This window comes from Eriocheir sinensis, chromosome 1 (genome assembly GCF_024679095.1).
Source record: "Eriocheir sinensis breed Jianghai 21 chromosome 1, ASM2467909v1, whole genome shotgun sequence".
In the NCBI taxonomy this organism is placed as follows: Eukaryota; Metazoa; Arthropoda; class Malacostraca; order Decapoda; family Varunidae; genus Eriocheir; species Eriocheir sinensis.
The window spans coordinates 23,080,293-23,107,497 of record NC_066509.1 but is presented as its reverse complement, the minus strand read 5'-3'; positions in this window follow the sequence as shown (position 1 = coordinate 23,107,497).

Sequence of the window (27,205 nt, the reverse complement as noted above, 5' to 3'; positions counted from 1 at the left end):
ACAAGAAGCGACGGAGCGAGAGCGACTGTCGTTGTGTGTCAGTCGGACTCTCGTGAAGAAGTGGCGAGTTACAGGTTGGAAAATAATTGTTACAATCGGTCACGTATGTCAAGGTGGCCTCAACGCACCATCGGAGTGCGAAGTATACAAAACTGAGACGGTAAACACTGACGGACGACATTCCTATAAGGTGGCGTGATCTATCTGTCGTGGGTTTTTCCATTGACAATTGTATGCCTAATTCGTGGTGATATTAAATAATAATAATAATAATAATAATAATAATAATAATAATAATAATAATAATATCAATAGGTTTAGAGAGAGAGAGAGAGAGAGAGAGAGAGAGAGAGAGAGAGCGAGAGAGAGAGAGAGAGAGAGAGAGAGAGAGAGAGAGAGAGAGAGAGAGAGAGAGAGAGAGAGAGAGAGAGAGAGAGAGAGAGTTGTTTGTTTGAGCGACAAACTCAAAAGAAGATACTGAACTAGTATACAGTCATTAACGATAGAGATTTGGGTGATATGTGATTGTTTAGCCGGACTGATTGAGTATCCAGAAAGTGTCGTGATTAACACTGTCGAATGCATGTTATCATAGTTAGGTGGGACAACAATGGCATGTTTCCAGGTGGAAATTTAAGGAAATGCCATACCAGCTTTGGTCTCCTTTAGTTTGGATATTGTTAGAATTACGTCTCAACATCAACTGGTTTAGTCCGAATTCTAAGTTATCATAGTGTCATGAGTTACTCGTAATGTTGTCTGAGTTAGTATTATTGTTGCAAGTCATTTTTTCCCTCTCAAAAGTTTTTTTTCCTACGTTAGCAAAATAGTTGTTAAAACTCTCTGCCTTTGTCATTGATATCTCAGTAGATGATGGTGTTATTTGGTTTATTGTTAGGGCACTTTACTCTAAAAAGAAGAGAGAGAGAGAGAGGTAGAGAGAGGAGGAGAGAGAGAGAGAGAGAGAGAGAGAGAGAGAGAGAGAGAGACAGAGAGAGAGAGAGAGAGAGAGAGAGAGGGAGTGGTGTGTGGTGCAAGTCATGGAAGGATGTGTGGTTCCGGTCCACAAGAAAATTTGAGGTCCGAGCCCAGAATTCACAGGGCCCATCTCCTTGCTCTCTGTGGTGGGCAAGCTTGCTGAGCGTGTGGCTGTAGTCTGTCAGCACCTGAGTTAAAGTTCTCTCCTTCAGACAGACGGTTTGGCTCAGGCCTGGCTGGTCCACTGCGGAACTCCTCCTCCTCCTCTCCAAGGATATAGACTTGCACTGATAAAGCTCGTCCTGACACACTCGTGGTCATTTTTGCTTCCTGATGTTCGGATATTTTGTAGCCTTGACAAGGTTTGGCACGCTGTGGGCTCATTGAAAAGCTTCGCGCCAGCAGTGTCCATGGTACCCTCCTGATACTGCTCAAGGATTACCCCAGGAAGGACCTTCAGGTGGTGATCAACGGCAGTCATCAAGGCCTTCACTAGTGTATGCTCTGTTCCACAGGGTTCCGTGCTCGGCCCAATCCTGTAAAAACATATATATCGACGATCTCTGGGCAGCTAACGGCAGTGTCAGTACGCCGATGACTGCACACTCTCCTGCCCTACTGAGCCGCGCTGAGACTCAGCGCGCCGTCGAGAGAGATCAACAGGGCAGCTCCCCTGGTGAGAGCAGGTGGAGAGGAGTGGCAGGTCACCCTCGCCCGGAGAAGACGCGTGGAACCATGATCATCTCACGGTCCCCAGACGCCGCTCTCGACTGCAGTCTCAGGCCAGCTGCGTCTTGAGGCAAGAGTCTGCCCTCCAGGATCACATCACTGTCCTGGACACACACACCAAAGTCTGCACACACCACCACACGACACACTGTTGCACGCCAGGCCTCCCTGCGAGTCTCTCTGCCCTGCAGAAGAGCAGCGGGATCTCGACCCACGGGCATCCTCACTCTCGTCATTCACAGATACGACCATATCTGATTGTGGTGCCTGTGCTGATGTCGAGGCCAACATGCAGAGTTCGACGCAGTGCAGCGACGAGCACTGCGTTCTGGGCCGGAGGCCAGCGAGCACCTGGAGGAGTTGTGCCCTCGTGACGTCAGCTTGGAACACTGCTGTATGTCTCGGCACTGGTGGTGCCACAAAGTCCAGGTGCAGGGGAATTCCCCACCTCAGCAACTTGAGGATCCCTCCAGGCGCTGCCCAGAGGTTCACCCGGACTGCACTTACTCCCAGTGACACAGCTCGTGGAGGTGCCCAGGATCACACTCCAGACAGAACCAGCGCACATATACAGCCAGACCACACGCCTGTGGAACATGTTCACGGCAGCTACTCCCAAGTGGAAAACTGAACACGCAGCAGGTGAGTGCTGGCTGCTCACAGGTGGCGTGAGGGACACCCAAGTGTTAGTGGTAAAATACAAAGTGACAAACTGACATTATTCTAAATTGTTTTACTTTTTATCTTTTTTCGTATTTTGTATCTTATGTATTGTGTCAACATACGACAATTCATTTTGTCACATGCACAGGCTAAAATAGTTATACCCAAAAAAGGTAATTTTGATCCTTCTGTAGAAATCTAAAGAGAGAGAGAAGAGAGAGAGAGAGAGAGAGAGAGAGAGAGAGAGAGAGAGAGAGAGAGAGAGAGAGAGAGAGAGAGAGAGAGAGAGAGAGAGAGAGAGAGAGAGAGAGAGAGAGAGAGATACTGAAAGCCTTGCTGAGCACCGTACTAGTAGAAGTGCTAAACAGCAACTGAAGAAAATAATAAGGAAGAGGCAAGCAATCTCATCCACTTTTCCTCCGTAATGAATGCCTAAGAACACATATCTTCCATGCCGAGTGAGGGGGAGCGAAATACCTACGCCAGAATGTAATAAACAATGAAAAAAAAGATAAGTAAATAAATAAATAAAAATAGTTGAATAAATGAGCATCTCAGACATAAAAATATATGTGAAAACAATTATATAATGTCTGATAGAAAAAAAATCAAAACGAAACGAAAGAATCGATGGAAAGAAATTCAAACAAAGAAATAAAATTAAACATGAGTCTCAATATGATATAATTGAAAATAAAAACAACACAAACAAAAAGAAACGTTTAACGACTAGAAAGAATTGCAAACAAAACAGAACAAAAACATATGTATGGACGTACAAATGGAAAGCCTCTGTCAAATAAAACAAACAAAGCAAGGAGATTTTAACGGAAACTGACAAAATTACAAGAATGTGTTTCAATATTTGGCTTTGCAATCACCATAAATATTATCATAACAGGATATATATGTAATGAGATTTTTTCTCGTTTGGTATAATTGCTCATTTTTTTACATTTATTTTCTGTTTTTTTTTTCCATGTTCTCTTTCTTTCCATCTTCTTTAACGTCAGTAATTAGGCTATAGGATAATTTTTTATCGTGCATCCCACTTGGTAGTTTAGTCTCCTCCTCATTTTTATTCTCCTCTTCCTTTTCTTCATATCACATTTATTATGAGTGTTTGAATTACGAGTTAATCTTCTCTGAACACTGTTCTCTTCTTTTTTTCTCTTCACTATCTGTTCTCGTCCATCATTCTTCGTTTCTTTTATGCATTTCACTGTTCTTCTTCTTTGTCCTGCATCATACCTTATTTTAGCCTTCTGGGTCGTTTCTTTCTTTTCTCCTTCCTCCCTCATCTTTATTACATATTATATTTCCTCTCTCCTTTTCTTCCACTATCTTTATATTTTACATATATTTTATCCTCTTTTCTTTCTATTTCTGTTAGCATATAATCTATTATCTCTCCTTTCACTTTCTTTTCTTTATATATTTATTGCTTGTGCTCTTTCTAGTTCATCACCTTCATGTCTCCTCCATTCTTCTTCTCCATTACCATTTTTCTTTATCTTCTTTCTCCATATTAGGCTATTGACCTTCTTTTTTCTCTCTTTTTTATATATATATATTTATGCTCCTCTCAGAGCCTTCATATTTTATCCATCTTTTTTTCTGTTACTCATTTTCTTAGTTTCCCTTCTTATTTCTGTTAAACTTTCTTTTCCTCTTCTTCCTCGTTATTTATTTATTATGTGATCTTTTCTTCATCACCTTCATATTTCATCCATTTTTTCTCTGTTACTATTTTCTTAGTTTCCTTAGGCCTCTTTTACCTCCTCTTTCCTCTTCTTCCTCGTTATTTATATTTATTACTGTAATCTTTCTTCATCACCGTCATATTTCATCCTTCCTTCTTTCTATTACTCATTTTTCTTCATCATTCTCCATATTGTCCATTGTTCTTCTTCGTCCTCTTCGTTCCGTATATTTAACTGCCTTTGGTCTTGCTCTCTTTTTATCACACTTATATTTTCTTCAAAATTTCGCTGATTTTTCATCTTCCTTTTACTCCCTTTCTCCTTTAATTATTTTTCCTTCATTTACTTGTTTCTTCTGATCTTCGTATCCTTAACCTAAATAATTTTTCTCATTCTCTACCTTTATTTCCTCTTCTTCTTTCTTGCTCGTTATCATTTTTCTCCTATTTTTTATTATCCTTTTTCATCTCTATTTGTGCTACATTTTCTTCTTTCACTTCAAATCCATTTTTTTTTATATTTTTCTTCCACTATATTTTTCTTGCATTTTCTTATTATTTTCCAATCATTAGTTCTATAAATTTGGATCTATTTCTATGTTTCTTATATTTTCTTCTCTTTTTCCTCGTTATTGTTTTTTCTTTGCCTCTGCCTCACTTTTCCAACGTTATTTTTTATATTATACTTTTCATCTTTTCATTGTTATTTTCGCCATGTCTCTTCGCTTCCAAGGGCATCATTTTTCTCTCTCCTTCCTCCTCCTCTCACGTCTCACTTCTTTTCCATTAATATTTCTTTCGTCTAGTTATCTTTCCTCTTATCACTTTTTTTCCCTTTGTTGCCTCTATTCTTTCAATTTTCAACTCATATTTACTCTCAGTATCTTTCCCATTACTTAACCTCTTCCTCATACCTCTTGTCTCGCTTTCTTTCTTGCCATTATTTTATCTATTAAACGTTTTCTTCTTTTGGAAACAATTATGATTTTTCTTTCCACCTTTTCTCACTTTTCACATTTCAGTTCGATCACCTACTTTTTCCTTCCGTGTTTTCTATATATTTTCTGTTTTTTTCTTCTGCTTTATTTGGGTTTTTTCTATTGCACTTTCTTTCCTTAAAAACATTTTTTTTCTCATCTCATCAATTTTTCAACATATCTTTTCTCTCTATTTTATCTTAACTGTACTTCACTTTCTTACCTTGTTTTCTGTATCTTCCTTTTCTCTTCTCCTTTCTCACTTCCCATCAACATTTCTTTCATATCTTTTCATCCTTGCTCTTCTTATCTCTCCAACTCTTGTATTTTTCTTCTTGCGACCTATCTCTTCCTCCTGCCATTATCTGTCTTACGCTTCTTCCCTCGATATCATTTTTCTTTCTCATGCTCTCCTTCTCACTCACCAATCTTTTTTTTCTATTTTCTTCCTCTACTATTATTTTATAATCCTTGTTTTCTGTATCTCCTCCTCACTTTTCACTTGATTATCCCACCACCATTGTTTAACTATCACACTTTCTCCTCGCCTCCCCCGCCACCCTCCCGCGCCTCACTACTTCCCAACACGATGCCTTTGCACTCCCATTCCTCCTCCTGATCCTCCGCTCCTCTCAGAAAACCAATGTTGATATCTATTGATAGCCGACTCCTTCCCTCCCCATCTCTTTTAGTATCCTTCAGACTCCTTTTAGCTTTAAATTACCTTTTGTATTTGTGTAGGTTTCTCAGTGTAAGTTTCTTAGTTTCTCTGTTGAATAGCTACTTATTGGTAGCCTACTTCTCCATCTCTCTCTGACCCCTAAAGTCACACTTGCTATTGTGAACGCTTGCTCTGGTTTTGTTTTCGCTGGCTTGCCAGCGATACGCGCAGTCTGTCACACTACGCAGTGTCCGCTAGCTAGCCAGCTTAGCTGATCATATCATAACAACATTGGCTGCCAGTGGAGGGAAGTACTTCTGGCGGATTCGTTCTGTCTATAATTACTTGCCACTTGTTTTGTAGCCAGTGAGGACCTAGAGAAGAAAAGGAATACATGTTTTCGGAGGCCTCTTCTTCTTCTTCTTCTTTCTTCAGTGTTAATAATGTTTTGTAGTGGTACCGAGGTCAAATGAGAACTAAATATTATATTTCCACAAAGAAAAATATAATTTGGAAATGTTCTTGTATTGTTCAGCTCTTTATTACATTTAAGGTCCTCTCCAAAAAAATTGAATATTTTTTGATTGCATGTATGCTGAATAAACGATGTTTCATTACCTCCATTCGGCTAATGTTATCGCTAGAAGTACATACCAGTGATAACGGTCCGTATCGATAGCTCAAAGCAGCCGGTATCAATCGACTGTGCAGCGCAAATGGCTGGCCGATCAAGCCGTATCGCGGGATCCCGCGATATCAGTAGCTAAGTGTGACTCACACCTTCTTAGCTTATCGTTTTCTATAGACTCGTGTAACTTATATTTATCATTTTATATAGGAGCTCTGTTGCCTTATATTTGTCTATCATTTTTTATAGACTTCCTTAGCTTATAATTTTTTATGTCTATCCATTCCATTCCGTTGATAGCCTACTCTTTCTCTCCCTTTCTCCGATAGCTTATTATAGGGAGGACTCCCCTTCTGGCTGCCGACCCGAGAGGTGTCTTGATAACTCCTCGAATCTCTTTCTTCTCAATTTCTGCAACATTCGCGGTCTTCGTTCTAATTTTCATTCTGTGGAACACCCTCTCTTCCTCTAAACCTCACCTTCTCTTCCTCACCGAAACTTACAGGTGTTTCTGAGGCAACTGGACAGCAACCAATCTCTACTCTGTTCCTCCTACTCTCTCTATCCTAAATTTCAATGCAAAGTTGGATGTTGTGCCTACGTGCGCAACGACATCATTTTGCTCTCGTGCCCACAACTTTGAATCTTCAGAATTTTCCACCATCTGGCTAAGACTTCGTTGTCATTCTATTAATAAATACATCTGTTCTGTTTATCTCTCACCCAACTCTACTATGTAAAATTCTTTGACTACTTGAACCCCAAAGTGGAGCACATCTTGACCCACTCTCCCTTCGCTAAAATCTCCATCCTAGGAGACTTAAATGTTCACCACCAGCTTTGATTTCATCCTCTTTTCACTGAGCAGCCTGGTAAACAGGCCTACAACTTTTATCCTCAACGATCTAGAGCAATTGGTCCAGCACCCTACACGTATTCCTGACTGTCTTGGAGACAGGTCCAACATTCTAGACCTCTTCCTTACCTCAAACCCTTCTGCTTACTCTGTCAAACTGTTTCCTCCGTTGGGCTCCCTCCTGATCACAACCTTATTTCTGTATCCTGTCCTCTCGCTCCTGGCCACCCTCTGGACCCACTGAAGAGGGATGCTTCTGGCATTTGCTTCAGCTCGGTGGGACGACCCAAATTGAGGATGCACTTCTTCCGATTTCCCGTGGAATGATTATTGCTTCCAGAAGCGAGACCCTCTGTGTGTGCTCAGCACATCACAGAGGTGATTGTCTGGAACGGAGGCATACATTCCACGTACTTTCTACTCCTCACGCTAAATGCTTTGGTTTAATCACGCTTGTTCTCGAGCTGTCATTGATAGAGAGACAGTTCACAAAAGGTACGTGAGCCTTCGAACTAATGCTAACCATGAACTTTACATTTCTGCCCGGAATCGTGCCAAATCTATTCTCCGATTCAACCAAAACTCTTTCATCAATAAAAAATGTCAAAACCTTGCTATCTCTAACTCTTCCCGTGACTTCTGGCATCTAACCAAAAACATCTCCTCCAACTTCACTTCTTCATCTTTCCCTCCACTCCTCAGTCCTGACGGCAACACTGCCGTCTCATCTATCTCTAAGGCTGAACTCTTCTCTCAAACTTTTCTAAAACTCCACTCTGGAATATTCTGGGCATTTTCTCCTACTCATCCCCCTCTGACTCTTTTATGCCTGTTAAAAAGATTCTTCAAATGATGTTTTCTATGCCCTCTCTGGCCTCAATCCTCATAAGGCTTATGGACCTGATGGAGTGCCTCCTATTGTCCTTAAAACTGTGCCTCTGTGCTGTCACCTTGCCTGGTCAAACTCTTTTCGCCTCTGCCTGTCAACATCTACCTTTCCTTCCTGCTGGAAGTATGCCTTCGTACAGCCTGTGTCTAAGAAGGGTGACCGTTCCAATCCCTCAAACTACTGTCCTATAGCTTTACTTTTCTTGTCTATTCTAAAGCTTTTGAATCATTCCTTAACCGGAAGATTCAAAAGCACCTTTCCACTTCTGACTTTCTATCTGATCGCCAGTATGGGTTCCGCAAGGGCGTTCTACTGTGATCTCCTTGCCTTCCTAGCTGACTCTTGGTCATCCTCTCTTAGCTGTTTCGGTGAAACCTTTGCTATTGCGCTGGACATATCAAAAGCTTTTGATAGGTCTGGCACAAATCTTTGCTTTCCAAACTACCCTCCCACGGTTTCTCTACTTCTCTGTACCTTTATCTCCTGTTTCCTTTCTGACCGTTCAATTTCTGCTGTGGTGACGGTCACTGTTCTTTCCCTAAACCCATTGACAGTGGTGTCCCACAGGGTTCTGTCCTATCTTCTACTCTTTCTGTTGTTCATTGATGATCTTCTTTCCAAAACGAACTGCCCTTACGCCGATGACTGCACTCTGCATTACTCAACTTCTTTTAATAGAAGACCCACCTTACAGGAACTTAACGATTCAAGGCTGGAGGCAACTGAACGCCTTGCCTCTGACCTTACTATTATTTCCGATTGTTGCAACAGGAACCTGGTGTCCTTCAACGCCTCAATAACACAGTTTCTCCACCTATCCCCTATTCTTTGACAACACTCAGCTATCACCTTCTTCAACACTGACATCCTCGGTCTATCCTTAACTCAAAATCTCAACTGGAAACTTCACATCTCATCTCTTACTAAATCAGCTTCCTCGAGGCTGGGCGTTCTGTACCGTCTCCGCCAGTTCTTCTACTCCCGCACAGTTGCTATCCATTTACAGGGCCTTGTCCGCCCTCGTATGGAGTATGCATCTCATGTGTGGGGGCTCCACTCCACACAGCTCTCCTTGACAGAGTGGAGTCAAAGGCTCTTTCGTCTCATCAGCTCTCCTCCTCATACCGATAGTCTTCACCTCTCAAATTCCGACGCCATGTTGCCTCTCTTCTATCTTCTATCGATATTTTCATGCTGACTGCTCTTCTGAACTTGCTAACTGCATGCCTCCCCTCCCGTGGCCCCGCTGCACACAACTTTCTACTCATGCTCATCCCTATACTGTCCAAACCCCTTATGTAAGAGTCAACCAGCATCTTCACTCTTTCATCCTCACGCTGGTAAACCTGAACAATCTTCCTTCATCTGTATTTCCTCCTGCCTACGACTTGAACTCTTTCAAGAGGAGGGTATCAGGACACCTCTCCTCCTGAAATTGACCTCTTTTTGGCCACCTTTGACCTCTATTCAGGTGCACTAAGTAGCGGGCTTTTTTTTTCTTTTACGCCTTTGAACTGTCTCCTTTGCTGTAAAAAAAAAATTCCTACAGACTTCCTTGCGTATATTTGTCTGTTATTTCTATGGACCTGTTGGCGTATGTTTATAGTCATAAAACGCCTGTACTTATTACATGTGAACAACTATTACGCCTGTTGTTATAGTTATTCCATTCCTATGTGTAGATATTTTGTGTTTATTTGGCTTATTTAAATGTTTGTACAGACTTCTTAGAGATTACTTACATTACTTTCTTTTAAATCGTGTACAACCTGCACACCGTTTGAAGTTTTACAGCCTCGTCAGTCCTTCCTAATAGCCCTCAATGTATGATTTATAGTAATTATCTGACTCTTGCAAAGTCGTTAATCTACATCAATACTTCTTCATCTATAGTAAACAAATCATTCTAGAGTGGATTATCTAAGGCTTATTCTTTATTATTGGCCTAAAGAACGGTCTGACCTTTCAACACACGAAATAAAAACTTTAAATATTTCTAATAGAAAAATAAATAAGTGCTGGGAGCCTACTAAAATTAACAGATTATTCATCATCATCATAATCAATAGTAGTGGATGCAGGCGATGATGATTAACACTGTAATCTTTCTAAGCTCCTGATACACACCACATTTCGTTTTTGTTTTTCTAGTAACAGTAAAACCTTCCAAACATTCAAATAACACACTTTCAGATTCACAATACAACGTCACGATTCTTTCCCAACCCTCAGTACGTTTTCATGCCGTTTACTTCCTCATTTAGTAGTTCTCTGACTCATGTTGTACCTTCGGCCGCTTTTATGAAGAATATCTCGTAATTTTAGTAAGCTCGATTTTTTTTTTCTTTTTTCGTTCTTTCAGTACCTAATGGATCCTTCCTAATACCACTTCTTAATCCACGCAGTCTCCAAGCACATTACAATTTTATTTTATTTTCAGTGACACTATTACGCTATTTTCATTTTATTCCTGTCCAATTTATCCGTTCTTACACCACTTACTTCCGAAGTGATAGCGTACTGGACCCACATTCGCCGCGTGATGGACGACGCGGGTTCGAATCCTTACGCTACCACTCGGATTTTTTGGTCACCGCCGAGTGGCTTAAAACTACCCACATGCTGTCCTGAAGACCACCCATCAACCCGGACTCTAGAGGAAGCCGTCCAAGCGAATCAGCATGAGATCCGGGGGCAGCATGAGCCAATGCAAGATGGCGCCACTATAAACACTCGCCTGCGCCAGAACGGGCTGGGCCGACCATCAGGCCCCACCTGGAAGAAGCCTTGGGCCGACCATCAGGCCCCACCGGGAAGATGCCTACCGGCGCAATAAGCAACAACGTAAAAAAAAAATAATAATAATAATAAAAAATAAAAAAACTTAAGTAAACTCAACGTGATTATTATCGATAGTTCTTTTGTCTCACTTTCTAGTTTTCTTTTATTCCTTTCATTTATAAGGGTTTAAATTCCGCCTAAATTTAATATAATGCCAACTATATATTTCCTTTCCTTAACAACTATTCCAATGCTACCTACTTTTTAACCTAAGAAGACCTCCCGAGTGCATTTTTTTTTTACCTTTTCTCTGTGTTATATTTTTCACTCTTCACGCCTCGCCTCGCAGCTTTTCATTCCTTTTATGTTTCTTATAACTGTTCAAATGCCGCTTTCTTTCTAACAAGTGTGCAATTTATACTCCCTTTCCTTTTTAGTTTTTCTCAATGCAATCTCCATGTCCTAATCCAAGTAGCTTCACAGTACATTTTTTATTAATCTTATTCTTTTACTGATATTTTTCCCTCTCTTCAAGCCCACCGCCTCCCTGTATTTATTTCTGCCTCTAATATGTGTTATAATGCCTCCTACCTCGTAATGTACTAACCAATACATGCTAAATTATCCCATAACTGTTTTCTCACCTACACCATCGCGTATTAATACTTTTTTTTACTTATATTTTTTCACTGTCTTCACCTCCACTTCGCTGCTTTTTATTCCTTTTCCTTATAAGTGTTTAATGGCCTCTTACTTCAAAATCAGTTGTTATTTATACTCCTTTTCTCTTATAATTGTGTTAATGAGATATATTTCCTAATTCGTAGAATTTCACAGTCCATTTTTTACTCATATGTCTTCTTTTAGTTATATATTTTCCACTCTCTTCAGCCCCGCCGCCTCGCTGCTCTTCATTCCTGTCTCCACTTTCAATCCTCAACACGCTGCCACAAGGAATACAAAGTACGGCCCTTATGGCTATCACACTGGGCTATTTTTCCTCCGACATCCGACCTCCAACCTCCGATTTCAGCCGGTACCGCCGACACCTGCTACCACACTCGTTTGTTTACGTTTACCTCCAGTTCCAGCAACAATGGCCGACCTCGTCAGGACGACGGGGCTCTATTCGAGAAGAACTGTCGCCGCAGCACTGTTACTTCTTCACTGCAATGATCTTAAGTTTGTCCGTGAAGGGGAAGACTCTCGGCCCGTGAACCACCTTTGTCATCCTTTTCGGCACAGATTCTGACACACCGAGACACGTTTTATGTTAATCTGAATTTTAAGGCACACGAGGCTGAAAGCCTTAGCGCATTCTTCTTTATTTTGTATGAAGGATGCCAGCCTTTTTATGTCAACTTCCATTTTTTTATTATTCTCCTTTGCACAGATTCTAACATACAGATAAACATTTTATTATAAACAGGCCATAATTTTACTCGCAGAGACCGCAACTCAATCGCAATAATTGAATGATATAAACATAAGGGGTTGTAGCTGGAAGAGTAGTCATGTAAGAGGTTATTTCTCTTAACACTCAGAATGCTGTACTTTGACACTGAGCTTGTGACACTAAACTGAATGTCAAATATGTGAGCCCATTTATCTTGCACTCGGAGCGCTACACTTCCTTGCACTGAACTAAAGGATTAATCATATGAGAGAAGACTTCTCTCAACAATCAGAATCCAAAATGTTCTTACACCGACATGAAAGTTTAATCAGAGGAGTTTATTTCTTCCTACATTCAGAACACTACACTTCCCGACACTGAACTTCATCTGAATTGAACAATTAACCATGTGAGAGGTTATTTCTTCCTCCACTCACAATGAAACACTTCCTGATACTTTTTTACACCAGTGGAAGCAGATCAAGGCAACAGAAACAGGAAACAAAAAAGCCCGATGAGCACTGGTCCAATAAAGTGCAGGTAGTATGAGAGGTAAGAAGCGGTCAATTTGAGACACTTCCCGACATTGAACTAAAAGATTATAATAAATTCATGTAAGAGTTAATTTCTTCCCCCACTCAGAGCGTTACACCTGCAGAGGCGATGCTTCTGGCATTTTGCTTCAGCTCGGTGGGACGACCTGAGGATGTACTTTTCCGATTTCCCTTGGAATGATTACTGCTTCCAGGATAGAGACCCCTCTGTGTGTGCCCAGGGTATCACAGAGGTGATTGTCTCAGGAATGGTAGCATACATTCCACGTACTTCCTCTACTCCCCAAGCTAAAAAGCCTTGGTTTAATCACGCTCGTTCTCGTGCTGTCAAAGATAGAGAGGCAGCTCACAAAAGGTACCAGAGCCTTCGAACTCCCGCTAACCATGACCTTTACTTTTCAGCCCGGAATCGTGCCAAATCTATTCTTCGACTTACCAAAAACTCCTTTATCAATAGCAAATGTCAACACCTTGCTTTCTCTAATTCTTGCAGAGACTTCTGGCACTTAGCCAAAAATATCTCCTCCAATTTCACTTCCTCTTTCTCGCCTCTTCTTAAACCAGACGGAAGCACTGCCGTTTCATCTATCTGTCTCAAAGGCTGAACACTTCGCTCAAACTTTCCGTAACAACTCCACTCTGGATAATTCTGGGCATATTTTACCTACTTATCCCCCCACTGACTCATTTATGCTTGTTATTAAGATTCTTAGGAATGATGTTTTCTGTGCCCTCTCTGGCCTCAACTGTTAAAAGGCTGATGGACCTGATGGAGTGCCTCCTATTGTCCTTAAAAACTGTGCTTCCGAACTGACACCCTGCCTGATCAAACTCTTTCGCCTCTGCCTATCAACATCTATCTTTCCTTCCTGCTAGAAGTACGCCTTCGTACAGCCTGTGCCTAAGAAGGGTGACCGTTCTAATCACTCAAGCTACCGCCCTATGGCTTTACTTTCCCGTCTATCTAAATTCTAAAGCTTTTAAATCAATCCTTAACCGGAAGATTCAAAAGCACCTTTCCACTTCTAACCTTCTATCTGATCGCCAGTATGGGTTCCGCAAGGGGTGTTCTACTGGCGATCTTCTTGCTCTCTTAACTGACTCTTGGTCATCCTCTCTTAGCCGTTTCGGTGAAACTTTCTCAGTTGAGCTAGACATATCGAAAGCCTTCGATAGAGTCTGGCACAAGTCTTTGCTTTCTAAGCTGGCCTCTTTCAGATTCTATCCTTCTCTCTGTTCCTTTATCTGCAGTTTCCTTTCCGGCCGTTCTATCTTTGCTGTTCTTCTCCTAAACCTATTAACAGAGGTGATCCACAGGGCTCTGTCCTATCACCCACTCTCTTTCTGTTATTCATCAATGATCTTTCCATAAGAAACTGTCCTATCCACTCATACGCTGATAACTCCACTCTTCATTATTCAACTTCTTTCAACAGAAGACCTTCTCAATAGGAATTACATGACTCCAGGCTGGAGGCTGCAGGGCGCTTAACCTCAGACCTTACTATCATTTCCGAATGGTGTAAAAGGAACCTTGTGTCCTTCAATGCCTCAAAAACTCAATTTATCCTCCTATCAGCTCGACACAATCTTCCAAACACCTATCCCCTATTCTTCGACAACACTCAGCTGTCACCCTCTTCACCACTAAATATCCTCAGTCTATCCTTAACTCAAAATCTTAACTGGAAACTTCACATCTCTAACTAAATCAGCTTCCTCGAGGTTGGGCGTTCTGTATCGTCTTCGCCAGTTCTTCTCCCTGCACATTTGCTATTCATATACAGGGCCTTGACTGCCCTCATATGGAGTATGCATCACACGAGTGGGGGGCTCCACTCACACAGCTCTCTTGGACAAAATGGAGTCTATGGCTCTTCGTCTCATCAGCTCTCCTCCTCTTAATGATAGTCTTCTACCTCTTAATTTCCGCCGCCATGTTGCCTCTCTTTCTATCTTCTATCGATATTTTCACGCTGATTGCTCCTGTGAACTTGCTAACTGCATGCCTCCCCCCCTCCTGCGGCCCGCTACTAACGACTTTCTACTCATGCTCATCCTTATACGGTCCAAACCCCTTATGCAAGAGTTAACCAGCATCTTCACTCTTTCATCCCTCATGCTGGTAAACTCTGGAACAATCTTCCTTCATCTGTATTTCCTCCTGCCTACGACTTGAACCCTTTCAAGAGAAAGGTATCTGAACACCTCTCCTCCCGAAGTTGTAGTATTAATAGTAGTAGTAGTAGTAGTAGTAGTAGTAGTAGTAGTAGTAGTAGTAGTAGCAGTAGTAGTAGTAGTAGTAGTAGTAGTAGTAGTAGCAGTAGTAAGCAATAAGTAGTAAGTAGTAGCAAATGGGAGATGTCCCAGTGACCAGGAGAGAAGATTGCTGGAGTTGCCGCCAAGAATGGGTGGGCTCGGCATCACCAACCCGCAAAATCTGGCTGAGTCTGAATTCGGGAACTCAATCCGAATCACAGCCTCCTTGACCGGATATATTACCAATCAAAATGAAAGGGAAGAAGACAACCCTCAAGATATTAGGTCACTAAGAAATGAAATCTCCATAAACAGAGAAAGAAAACAGAGAGACTCTGAGTGACTTAATGAGAGAACTCCCAGAAGACACAAGGAGGAGGACAGATATTGCACAGGAAGTGGCGCTTCAAACTGGCTAACCACACTACCTATCAAGGCAAAAGGCTTCAACTTAAACAAAAAAATTTACTGATGCCCTTGCCCTCAGGTATGGCTGGCCAGTGGATGGCTCCCAAACATGTAACTGTGGCTCACCCTTCAACCAAAATCATGCCATGACATGCAAGAGAGGAGGTTTCGTCTGCATGAGACATGATGAAGTAAGAGACGTAACAGCTCAGATGCTGAAAGAAGTCTGCCACGACGTGACTGTGGAACCCATGCTGCTTCCTCTGCAAGGCGAACACCTCGCCAGACGCACCGCTAATGTTTCGAACGAAGCACGAGTGGATGTTAGCGCCAGAGGGTTTTGGACTCGTGGACAAAGGGCATATGTTGACATAAGGATCTTTGATCCCATGGCCCATTGCCACAGAGACCTGACCCTTGATGCAGCCCACAGAAGAAACGAACAAGAGAAGAACAGAGCATATGAAGAAAGGGGGGCTCCTTCACCCCGGTAGTATTCACGATGGCAGGAGGGATGGGACCAAGGGCGCAGAGCTTCTACGCAAGACTCGCCGAAACACTGGCGGATAAGAAACAACAGCCAAGAAGCAGTGTGGTCGCCTGGATGAGATGCAGGCTGTCCTTCTCCCTCCTGAGGTCAGCCTTGGTCTGCCTGAGAGGAACCAGGTCACCTGCACCCAAAACCACCCGCATTTGCTGACCTGGACTTTGAAGCGACGGTGGTTGATAGTCGTATCAACCACAAGCTCTCTTAGCTTAAAAATAAAATGTTAAGTAAAGTTTGTAATATTAAATAAAGATGGTTGTCGGCCACAGTCATTGGAGGGGTGGGGCCAATGAATTGCTTTGTGAAAGGATATGAGAGAATATACCGCTCACAACGCAACTCTAATAGATGGAGGCCCGTAGTAGTAAAAAAATAATTCGTAGTAGTAGTAGTAGTAGTAGTAGTAGTAGTCGACACGATGGCTGCCTGTCACCGTGAGCTGCCCCTGCAAGCCGCCCACCACAGGAACGAGCAGGAGAAGACAAGGGCATACGGTGAAAGAATCCAACATGTGGATCAGGGCAGCTTCACCACCTTCATCTTCACCACATCCGGCGGGATGGGACCCAGGCCCAATGCTTCTACGCACGCCTCATGAACTAGTCTCAGAAAAGAAGCATCAGCCAAGGAGCCACGTTGTCGCCTCTCGTTCTCCCTGCTCAGGTCGGCCATCCTATGTCTCAGGGGCACCAGACACTCTGGCCCAAAAGCCACCAACATCTCCAATATGGACTATGAAGCCACAGTGGTGGAGCGTGACATTAGGGTGGGTCGGGAGTGACTTGAGTAGGGAAAGAAAGGGGGATCTGCACGTAATAGATGATAGGTGATTTAGTGCTAGGTAGTATTAGTGATGTGGTTGGATGCCACAGTCATTAGCGAATAGAGTTGCGGCTAATGACCTCCAAGCTATGGAGCCCTCCATGATTATATGTCGGGAAAATAAACATGGGTGGAGGTATCATTTATTTAGTAGTAAAAAAAAAAAAAAAAAAAAAAGTAGTAGTAGCAGTAGTAGTAGTAGTAGTAGTAGTAGCTGCAGTAGTAGTAGTAGTAGTAGTAGTAGTAGTAGTAGTAGTAGTAGTAACTGCAGTAGTAGTAGTAGTAGTAGTAGTAGTAGTAGTAGTAGTAGCTGCAGTAGTAGTAGTAGTTGCCTTGTGGCAAACTAACGAGTTAGATGCCCTCCTTGGAGAAGCCAGAGCCATACAGGAGAGGCTCCCCGGACCCCAACAAAACAACACCTCCACAGAAGACAGGGCCCGGAAGTTTGCAGACAAAATGCGACAAGGCAATGTTGCGTCTGCAACACGAGCCTTGTCAGAAAATTCCACACGGGGTGTGCTTCCACTCACCAGGGACACGATCAATCAACTCAAGGAAAAACATCCTCCACCGAGTGACCTGAAGGGACTGAGACTGGCAGGATGTCACCAACCACCGAATCCAGTTATATACGAAAGGATAACAGGAGAGATGGTGTGGAAGAAGGCCCTCCAGACTCGTGGCAGCGCGGGGCCCTCAGGACTTGATGCACGGGGATGGCGAAGCTTGCTGAGCAGCGCCAACTTTGGCAATGCAGCTGGTGACTTGCGCAACACCATTGCAGCACTGGCAAGAAAACTCGCCTCCTCCAGCTGCCACTATGTGGACGCCCTGACGGCATGCCGCCTCATTCTCCTGGACAAGAGGCCGATGCAGGCCTATAGGAGTCGGAGAAGTCCTGTGGCGCATCGTAGGCAAATGCATCATGGCTGTCGTCAAAGAAGATGTGAGAATGGCAGCAGGGAACCTCCAAGTTTGTGCGGGGCAGCAGGCAGGAGAAGCAGCAGTTCATGCCATGCGGGAGATATTCGACCACGTGGAGTGCGAAGCAGTGCTTCTTGCTGACGCCAAAAATGCCTTCAACACAATAAATAGAAAGACTATGATACACAACATTAAAACCCTAGCTTAGCTATGTATGTCGAAAATACCTATTCATACCCGACCGACTTATACATAAATAGCAACAGTGGAAAAGTGAAAGTGTTAAAATCATCTGAGGGAACAACACAAGGTGACCCAATAGCCATGGCTATGTACGCCCTGGGCCTATCAGTCCTCTAAAATGAAATCGCGTTCGCAGAAACACGGGTGAAACAGGTGGCTCATGCGGATGACCTCTCAGGTGCTGGTAAAATCTCAGACTTAAAAGGGTGGTGGGACACTGTGAACACCGCCGGTCCTGAGATAGGATACGTTCCTAACGCCACCAAGTCTGTCATTATTGTCAAACCTGAACATTATGACCATACCACAAAAACTTTTAGAGGAAGTGGCGTCATTGTGACAAAAGACGGACAACGACACTTAGGTGCAGTGATCGGGACAGAGGTAAATAAGAAGGAGTACGTAAGAGACAAAGTAGCTGAATGGGTGAAAGAAATAAAAGCTTTGTCTGCCATTTCCAAGACTGAGCCACACGCTGCCTATTCAGCGTACACCCACGGCATCCAACATCGGTGGACGTTCCTGATGCGCACCATCCCCGGCATCAGTCCACTCCTCCGACCACTGGAAAATGCCGTCAAGAATGTATTCTTGCCGGCGCTGGTGAAATCTCATGCTTTGGGGGAGGAGGAGAGGTATATGCTAGCACTTCCCCAAAGACTGGGTGATGGGATCACTAACGCTGAGAAGCTGGCTGATAAGGAGAACCAAACTCCCTCAGCCTTACCAGTTCACTCATCAACAGGATCATCGCTCAGGAGGCAGAGGGCGAGATAGACCAAACAGAAATAAGAGAAATTAAAAGAAAATCTCAGAAGAAAGGCAACAGGCCCAAAAAGACGAGCTGGACCGTCTTACACACCACCTGTCCACATAAATGGGTAGAAAAATACACACAGCACAGGAGGCAGGCGCCTCTAACTGGCTAACGTCATTACCAATCAGAGCAAAGGGCTTCAGCCTCAACAAACAAGAATTTGTCGACGCCATTGCTCTGAGATATGGCTGGCCGATTGAGGGACTGCCTGATCTCTGTGCATGTGGATCACCAAATGATGTCACCCACACCATGACATGTAAAAAAGGAGGCTTCGTCTGTATTCGACACGATGAAGTGAGGGATCTGACAGCCAGCATGCTCGGGGAGGTATGCCAAGACGTCACTACCGAGCACCACCCCACCGATACTACTACTACTACTACCACTACTACTACTACTACTACTACTACTACTACTACTACTAATAATAATAATACAGCTACTGCTACTACTACTACTACTACTACTACTACTACTGCTACTACTACCATTACTACTACTACTATTACTACTACCACAACTATCACTCCTACTACTGATACAAAAACAACAACCATAACAACGCAAAGGGAAGATAAAAAGAGAGAAGAATAATGAGAAAAGTAAAAAAAAAAAAAAGAATGCAAGAATGGAAGGCGAATACGAAGAAGATAAGAAAATCAAGAAAAGAAAGAGGAGAGGGGTAAGATAGTAATAATAATAATAGTAATGATAAAAATAATAGTAATAATAATAATAATAATAATAATAATAATAGTAATAATAATAATAATAATAATAATAATAATAATAATAATAATAATAATAATAATAATAATAATAGTAATAATAATAATAGTAATAATAATAATAATAATAATAATAATAATAATAATAATAATAATAATAATAATAATAATAATACTCGGCCCTCCGCGGCGCCTCGATGCAACACTACAGGCCGAGGAGCGACTTCCCTTCCCGTTCCCGTCACCGTCACCTTCCCGGCCACGCCACAGACAATACTGACGCTTTCCTCTTCTCACCCTCTCCCTTTTCCTCTGCTTCTTCTTCTTTTTATCTTTCCTCCTATTCAGGTTCCTGCTTCTCATCCTTCTTTCTCTTACTTTCTGAGCTTTTTTACTCTTCCTTATTCTCTTTTTTTCTTCCTTTTCCACCACCTCCTTCTTTTCCTTCTTTTTTTCTACTCTCTACTCTTTTATTACTTTTCTCTCTTCTTTTTACTTTCATTCTTTCTTTTGCTCTGTTTCTCCTCCTCTTTTATACATTTTTTTTTCACTATTTTTTACTCCTCAATTCTTTTTTTTTACTTCTGCTTGACATGACTGACGTTATAGACATTCCTCTGCTTTCCTCCTCCTTTTCGTCTTCTTCTTCTTTTCTTTCCTCCTCCTTCGCCAAGAAAATGACTCCAAGATTTAGGGCCCAACCGTACGAGGAACGACTCAAGCGACTCAATCTCTTTACATTGCAGAAAAGACGCCTACGAGGGGATATGATTTGAGTCTTCAAGTACCTGAAAAAGTTCAATAACGTCGATTACTCCAGCTTCTTTCAACTACAAACCAACTTAAGAGCTAGAAATAACGGTTTACCCATTCAGTCGAGTCGATGCAACACAGACATCGGAAGGAGTTTCTTTTCAAACCGAGTCATCCGCCACTGGAACAATCTTCCCTCAGAAGTAGTAAATGCGAGTACCATCAACTCCTTCAAAAATCGAATCGAGATGCTTTCATCTGCTCCTCAATATTGCAGTGCTTTCATCTGCTCCCCAGGCCCCAAGTGGCTGATGAGCAGATTAAATCACCAAAGCGGGCAACCTCGTAATGAGCCAATAGGCTTTGTATTGCCTGCATTTCCATGTTTCCCCCTCTATTCGTTCCCCCCTTCCTCCTTCTGTTCTAACTTTATCCATCCTCCTCCTCGTATTCGTCTTGATTTCATCCACCATTTTCTTTTTCTCTTCTCTCGTTCTCCATCACTCTCCTTTTTGTATCTTCCTTTCTGCTTCGATTTCCTTCCCTCACCTCTTCCCTCTTTCCCTTTCTCAGTCTCGTTTTCCCTGTCTGTCCTTTCCTCCATTTTCTTTCCCTTCCCTCCGCCTCATCTTTGTTACTTCCTTCCTTCACCTTCGTTCCTATCTAGTTTTCTCCTCCATTACCTTCTCCTCAATTTACTATCTCCCACCTCCTACACCTTCCTCTCCTTTATTTCCCCTCCTTCTGCTCTCCCTTCCCTTCTTTCATCGTTCTCTATCCTATCTTGTTGTTTTTATTTTCATCCTCTCCACCCTCCCTTCACTTCTTCCATTCTCTTGAACTCCCTTTCGGTCCTCGCTTCTTTACCATACTCTTTTCCCTTTTCTAATCCTCCTCCTCCTCCTCCTTGGCCACACCTAATAAATCAGTACTCGCCACTATCAAATCTTCCACCATCTTGATATATTTTTTCCCTCATCTCATAAATCTCACACATTTATTTAATCATCTCTTCTCCCTTTACTGCCCACACCTCTCCCTTCTTCGTGTTCTTTTTCTTCCTGTCTCCTTTATCATCTCTCTCAATATTCTTTCTTTACATTTTTTCTTCTTTTTCTTAGTTTCCTTTTATATATATTTTTTTTAATTCACCAATTTTCGCTCCCTTTTTGTACTCTTTCCTGCCCTACTTTCCTACGTCCCTGAACTTAGCATTGACATTGAACTTAGTATTTATGAAGAAAGTGACCTTCATTAAGGCAGAGGAAAGGTGACTGTGGTGACGATAGGTGCCCTTTCTCAGCTGTCCATTTGCGCATTACTCATTACCTCTGACTGTTGCCGCTCATCACTTCACTCGGTTACCAAAATTATCGCTCATGTTCTGGAAACGAAGAGGAGCAAAGTATTATTGCGGCACACTGCACCCCTTCACCCTCTGCGTCATCCTTTGCTATCACACTCTTCGATCCTGTTCCCGTTGTCGCCTGGCTGTCTGCTCCCTTACCTTGACTATTGTTCATGTTCTGGAAGGGAGGAAGAGCAAGGTATTAAAGAGCCACACAACAACTTCTCGCTCTCCGCGCCACCTTTTGTTACATTCCGTTCGACCCGTTTATCGCCTCAGCTTGTCTTTGCTCCATCATGCCTTTTACGTCAAGCAGGAGCGTAATGCACATCGACACCAATAACAGCAAGAAGCACATAAAGACTACGTTTCTTTATCAGATATTGATCATGAAGACTATCCTTGACTTTTTTAAGATTATACATATTTTTTTGTCATTGCTAATTATTTTTCACCATTTCTTAAACGGAACTAAATCAACTAAAAATAATCTGAACTGCATAAGATTAATTGTCGTTCTTTCTAATACTTGACAAGCGGTTTATGTTCTCGGTGCTGTTTGTCAGTCTGTCTGTCTCCTTGTATGTCTGTATGTCTGTCTCCTTGTTTGTCTGTCTGTCTGTCTTCATGTTTGTCTGTCTGTCTGTCTGTCTCCTTGTTTGTCTGTCTGTCTCCTTGTTTGTCTGTCTGTCTGTCTCCTTGTTTGTCTGTCTGTCTGTCTCCTTGTTTGTCTGTCTGTCTGTCTCCTTGTTTGTCTGTCTGCCTGTCTCCTTCTTTGTCTGTCTGTCTGTCTCCTTCTTTGTCTGTCTGTCTGTCTCCTTGTTTGTCTGTCTGTCTGTCTTCTTGTTTGTCTGTCTGTCTGTCTGTCTCCTTGTTTGTCTGTCTGTCTCCTTGTATGTCTGTCTGTCTGTCTCCTTGTTTGTCTGTCTGTCTGTCTCCTTCTTTTCTGTCTGTCTGTCTCCTTGTTTGTCTGTCTGCCTGTCTCCTTCTTTGTCTGTCTGTCTGTCTCCTTGTTTGTCTGTCTGTATGTCTGTCTCCTTGTTTGTCTGTCTGTCTGTCTGTCTCCTTGTTTGTCTGTCTGCCTGTCTCCTTCTTTGTCTGTCTGTCTGTCTCCTTGTTTGTCTGTCTGTCTGTCTTCTTGTTTGTCTGTCTGTCTGTCTGTCTCCTTGTTTGTCTGTCTGTCTCCTTGTTTGTCTGTCTGTCTCCTTGTTTGTCTGTCTGTCTGTCTCCTTGTTTGTCTGTCTGTCTGTCTCCTTGTTTGTCTGTCTGTCTGTCTCCTTGTTTGTCTGTCTGTCTCCTTCTTTGTCTGTCTGTCTGTCTCCTTCTTTGTCTGTCTGTCTGTTTCCTTCTTTGTCTGTCTGTCTGTCTCCTTGTTTGTCTGTCTGCCTGTCTCCTTCTTTGTCTGTCTGTCTGTCTCCTTCTTTGTCTGTCTGTCTGTCTCCTTGTTTGTCTGTCTGTGTGTATGTCTCCTTGTTTGTCTGTCTGTCTGTTTCCTTCTTTGTCTGTCTGTCTGTCTCCTTGTTTGTCTGTCTGTCTCCTTGTTTGTCTGTCTGTCTGTCTGGATCATTGTCTGTCTGTCTGTCTGTCTCCTTGTTTGTCTGTCTGTCTGTTTCCTTCTTTGTCTGTCTGTCTGTCGCCTTCTTTGTCTGTCTGTCTCCTTGTTTGTCTGTCTGTCTGTCTGTCTCCTTGTTTGTCTATCTGTCTGTCTTCTTGTTTGTCTGTCTGTCTCCTTGTTTGTCTATCTGTCTGTCTCCTTGTTTGTCTGTCTGTCTCCTTGTTTGTCTGTCTCCTTGTTTGTCTGTCTCCTTGTTTGTCTGCCTGTCTGTCTGTCTCCTTGTTTGTCTGTCTGTCTGTCTGTCTCCTTGTTTGTCTGTCTGTCTGTCTGTCTCCTTGTTTGTCTGTCTGTCAGCAGGATGAAGCAAAACCCAACGGCAAAATTTTCCTGAAAGTTGTGTGGACATATTCTTCATGTGTTCACTTCAAAAGTGAAGGATTTAAATGTTTTCTTAAACTAAACATATGATCACAACATGTTAATTGGAGATTCATGTTCTTTTTAATTCCTCAAATTCATATTTTTGTTATGTTGGAAAAAGTGTTAATTATAGGTTTACGTGTTTCGCATCGTTTACGTGTTTCGCGTCGTTTATGGTCGCATCGTTTACGTGTTTCGCATCGTTTACGTGTTTCGCATCGTTTATGGTCGCATCGTTTACGTGTTTCGCATCGTTTACGTGTTTCGCATCGTTTATGGTCGCATCGTTTACGTGTTTCGCATCGTTTATGGTCGCATCGTTTACGTGTTTCGCATCGTTTATGGTCGCATCGTTTACGTGTTTCGCATCGTTTACGTGTTTCGCATCGTTTATGGTCGCATCGTTTACGTGTTTCGCATCGTTTACGTGTTTCGCATCGTTTACGTGTTTCGCATCGTTTATGGTCGCATCGTTTACGTGGTTCGCATCGTTTACGTGTTTCGCATCGTTTACGTGTTTCGCATCGTTTATGGTCGCATCGTTTACGTGTTTCGCATCGTTTACGTGTCTCGCATCGCTTACGTGTTTCGCATCGTTTACGTGTCTCGCATCGCTTACGTGTTTCGCATCGCTTACGTGTTTCGCATCGCTTACGTGTTTCGCATCGTTTACGTGTCTCGCATCGCTTACGTGTTTCGCATCGTTTACGTGTTTCGCATCGCTTACGTGTTTCGCATCGTTTACGTGTCTCGCATCGCTCACGTGTTTCGCATCGCTTACGTGTTTCGTATCGCTTACGTGTTTCGCATCGTTTACGTGTTTCGCATCGTTTACGTGTCTCGCATCGCTTACGCGTTTCGCATCGCTTACGTGTTTCGTATCGATTACGTGTTTCGCATCGTTTACGTGTTTCGCATAGTTTACGTGTCTCGCATCGCTTACGTGTTTCGCATCGTTTACGTGTTTCGCATCGTTTACGTGTCTCGCATCGCTTACGTGTTTCGCATCGCTTACGTGTTTCGCATCGTTTACGTGTCTCGCATCGCTTACGTGTTTCGCATCGTTTACGTGTTTCGCATCGTTTACGTGTCTCGCATCGCTTACGTGTTTCGCATCGCTTACGTGTTTCGTATCGCTTACGTGTTTCGCATCGTTTACGTGTTTCGCATCGTTTACGTGTCTCGCATCGCTTACGTGTTTCGCATCGCTTACGTGTTTCGTATCGCTTACGTGTTTCGCATCGCTTACGTGTTTCGCATCATTTACGTGTTTCGCATCGCTTACGTGTTTCGCATCGCTTACGTGTTTCGCACGCTTACGTGTTTCGTATCGCTTACGTGTTTCGCATCGCTTACGTGTTTCGTATCGCTTACGTGTTTCGCATCGTTTATGATCGCATCGTTTACGTGTTTAGCATCGTTTACGTGTTTCGCATCGTTTATGATTGCATCGTTTACGTGTTTTGCATCGCTTACGTGTTTCGCATCGTTTAAGTGTTTCGCATCGTTTATGATCGCATCGTTTACGTGTTTCGCATCGCTTACGTGTTTCGCATCGCTTACGTGTTTCGCATCGCTTACGTGTTTCGCATCGCTTACGTGTTTCGCATCGCTTACGTGTTTCGCATCGCTTACGTGTTTCACATCGTTTATGATCGCATCGTTTACGTGTTTCGCATCGTTTATGATCGCATCGCTTACGTGTTTCGCATCGCTTACGTGTTTCGCATCGCTTACGTGTTTCACATCGTTTATGATCGCATCGTTTACGTGTTTCGCATCGCTTACGTGTTTCAAATCGTTTATGATCGCATCGTTTACGTGTTTCGCATCGCTTACGTGTTTCGCATCGTTTACGTGTTTCGCATCGTTTACGTGTCTCGCATCGCTTACGTGTTTCGCATCGCTTACGTGTTTCGCATCGTTTACGTGTCTCGCATCGCTTACGTGTTTCGCATCGTTTACGTGTTTCGCATCGCTTACGTGTTTCGCATCGTTTACGTGTTTCGCATCGTTAACGTGTTTCGCATCGCTTACGTGTTTCACATCGTTTATGATCGCATCGTTTACGTGTTTCGCATCGTTTACGGTTTTCGCATCGTTTACGTGTTTCGCATCGCTCACGTGTTTCACATCGTTTATGATCGCATCGTTTACGTGTTTCGCATCGCTCACGTGTTTCGCATCGCTTACGTGTTTCGCATCGTTTACGTGTTTCGCATCGCTCACGTGTTTCGCATCGCTCACGTGTTTCGCATCGTTTACGTGTTTCGCATCGTTTACGTGTCTCGCATCGCTTACGTGTTTCGCATCGTTTACGTGTCTACGTGTTTCACATCGTTTATGATCGCATCGTTTACGTGTTTCGCATCGTTTACGTGTTTCGCATCGCTTACGTGTTTCGCATCGCTTACGTGTTTCGCATCGCTTACGTGTTTCGCATCGCTTACGTGTTTCGCATCGCTTACGTGTTTCGCATCGTTTACGTGTTTCGCATCGCTTACGGGCGCATTGTTTACGTATTTCGCATTGTTCACGGGCGTCTAAGTAAGGGAATGTCTCGGGACGAGGGGGCAGTGGAGGAGGCCCCTTCCGCGAATGTGTCGCCGGCCCGCTCCTCGACTGGGCCAGGGCCGGAAGCCTCCTCCTCTTCGGACCCCGCGCGTTTTGTGTGCCAGTCAGTGTGTTTTTAATGGACTGTCTTGTGATTTTGTGTGCCAGTCAGCGTGCTTTGAGGGAGGTGTGTTGCAGGTTCGCAAGTGGGCGGGTAGGATGGTAGGCAGGCGTGGTGGGAGAGAGGCAGGGAGCGAGGGAGGGTGGTAGGCAGGCTGGTAGGTCGGGAGGTAGGTAGGTAGGAGGGGAGGAAGGGAGGTGAGCGGGAATATAGCTAGCATAGACCTACTCCCACTGCGAACCCCAATGTTCCTCCCCTCCTGCTGCCCTCCCAACCTGTACCCACCCACCCACCGATATCCCTCCCCTCCCTCCCCTCTCCTTCCACACCCCCACCAACCCAACCCACTCACCCACCCATCTCGTTTGGGCTGTGTCTTTGTGTGCCAGTTAGTGTGTTTTGAGGGAGGTGTGTTGCAGGTTTGCAAGTGGGCGGGTAGGATGGTAGGCAGGCGTGGTGGGAGAATGGCAGGGAGATATATATATATATATATATATATATATATATATATATATATATATATATATATATCTATATATATATATATATGTGTGTGTGTGTGTGTGTGTGTGTAGTTTTAAGCCACTCGGCGGCTGAGATTTTTCAGCCGCCACCGAGTGGCTTAAAACTACCCTCACGCTGTCCAGACGACCACCTATCAACCCGGACTCTAGATTCTTGGATTAAAGATGAGCTCCGGGAGGGCAGCACGAGCCAATGCAAGATGGCGCCACTATAAACACTCGCCTGCTCCAGAACGGGCTGAGCCGACAATCATGACCCACAGAAAAGAAGCATTGGACCGACCATCAGGATCCACCGGGAAGAAGCCTACCATGCAATAGGCCACAATATATATATATATATATATATATATATATATATATATA